Source organism: Varroa jacobsoni, unplaced genomic scaffold (genome assembly GCF_002532875.2).
Source record: "Varroa jacobsoni isolate VJ856 unplaced genomic scaffold, vjacob_1.0 scaffold_796, whole genome shotgun sequence".
In the NCBI taxonomy this organism is placed as follows: domain Eukaryota; kingdom Metazoa; phylum Arthropoda; class Arachnida; order Mesostigmata; family Varroidae; genus Varroa; species Varroa jacobsoni.
Genome location: NW_019213698.1, coordinates 175,498 through 176,762, shown reverse-complemented (window position 1 = coordinate 176,762; position 1,265 = coordinate 175,498). Strand labels below are relative to the sequence as shown.

Genomic DNA, 1,265 nt, shown 5'->3' with positions numbered 1-1,265 from the left:
ACTCTTCACCAACTCTGCCTTATTTTGGCCATACACTGCGATATCTAAACGATTCATTAATGCAAGAGCTTACCATTCTGTTAATTGCACCTCATATTGTACACTCTATATTATCTGCAACTTCCCTTTCCAAAACACTATTTGGCTGCTTGGTTGCCGATTCTGCTTGTTTCAGTTGGAGAACCGAAGAGAAGCAAATAATGACAGTATGTCGTAGCTGTATGTGTGTATACGTGAAACGTACTGCTGTTTATATATTATTTTAATTGTTCTGTTTATTTACTTGTTTGTTGCGAAATAGTGCATCACAGTTACGTCTTGTGTAGTGATAACATCCGCGTCTGCTGGCCTGTTGAAGCGAATTTCAGATTATTTTCTTGCTGTTAGCATCCAATCAATAGAGACGAAAGCAAAAGCAATCGCTTCCTACTAATAGCAGTAGTGTCAGTGTGGATATAATAAACATTGTTCTATGATGGATTCTGCCAGAAAACCTGATGGCTAAAATAAAGGTTTCGCCGGTGCATTGAAGTCGTACAATTTTCAAACGATTATTTCAGCTTATTTTACACGAGTTTCATGCGCCTTCCATGCATTGCCTTACGGTGGCATAAGATTAAGGTGCAACGGCATATATTGGTTTCGAGATGTACGCACTAATCGCTAACTGTGTCTGCCTGTATACGTTTGACAGTAATTTAAGTTTCAATTTTCAATTTTTTTACACCAAATATATGATCAAGATCACCAGTCGGCTAGCTTCTTCTGTCATTCCTCAATCTGATTTCATATATATATGTGTGTGAGATAGTTCCTCATGTCGCATATAGACGTCCGTATGTATGTCCATATAGGGTCTTGAAATCACTGATATCAGGAATATACGACGGGTGGAAGCTTGTCTACGTCGTCGGTATCAGGCAGGGATATATATGCTTTTGGGTACGTACTTATCAGTGTGCTCCTGTGTCGAATTAAAGGGACCACCACGGTAATGCGGATCGCGCGAGCCCAAGGTGGAACCGCAATCCCGTTCTAGTAGTCCGGGAAGGCGAATGGACATGCAGGCATTTGAAAAACTGTACTGCAAATATTGAAGCACTTACACATCGGTTCCGGTGTACATCCTCAGGTCAGGAAGACGGTGACTTAGTGTGACGGTTACCTAGGTTTAAAGCCTAAAGAGTAGTGAAGTAATTCACGAAACCGTTACACAGGCACGATTCCTTAATGTCCTCTAAGAATGCCTTAAACATTACGGCAAC

The 1,265-nt window shown here is 40.9% G+C and overlaps 1 protein-coding gene across 1 annotated transcript in view; it reads left to right on the top strand.

Annotated features, from left to right (window-relative positions):
- The first annotated feature begins 983 nt into the window (after positions 1-983).
- bbg (PDZ domain-containing protein big bang) overlaps positions 984-1,265 on the top strand; it is a 139,800-nt gene continuing 139,518 nt past the window's right edge. The window contains exon 1 of the mRNA XM_022839317.2: positions 984-1,132. The gene's annotated coding sequence lies outside the window, so the exon portion shown is untranslated. The remainder of the gene's footprint in view (positions 1,133-1,265) is intronic.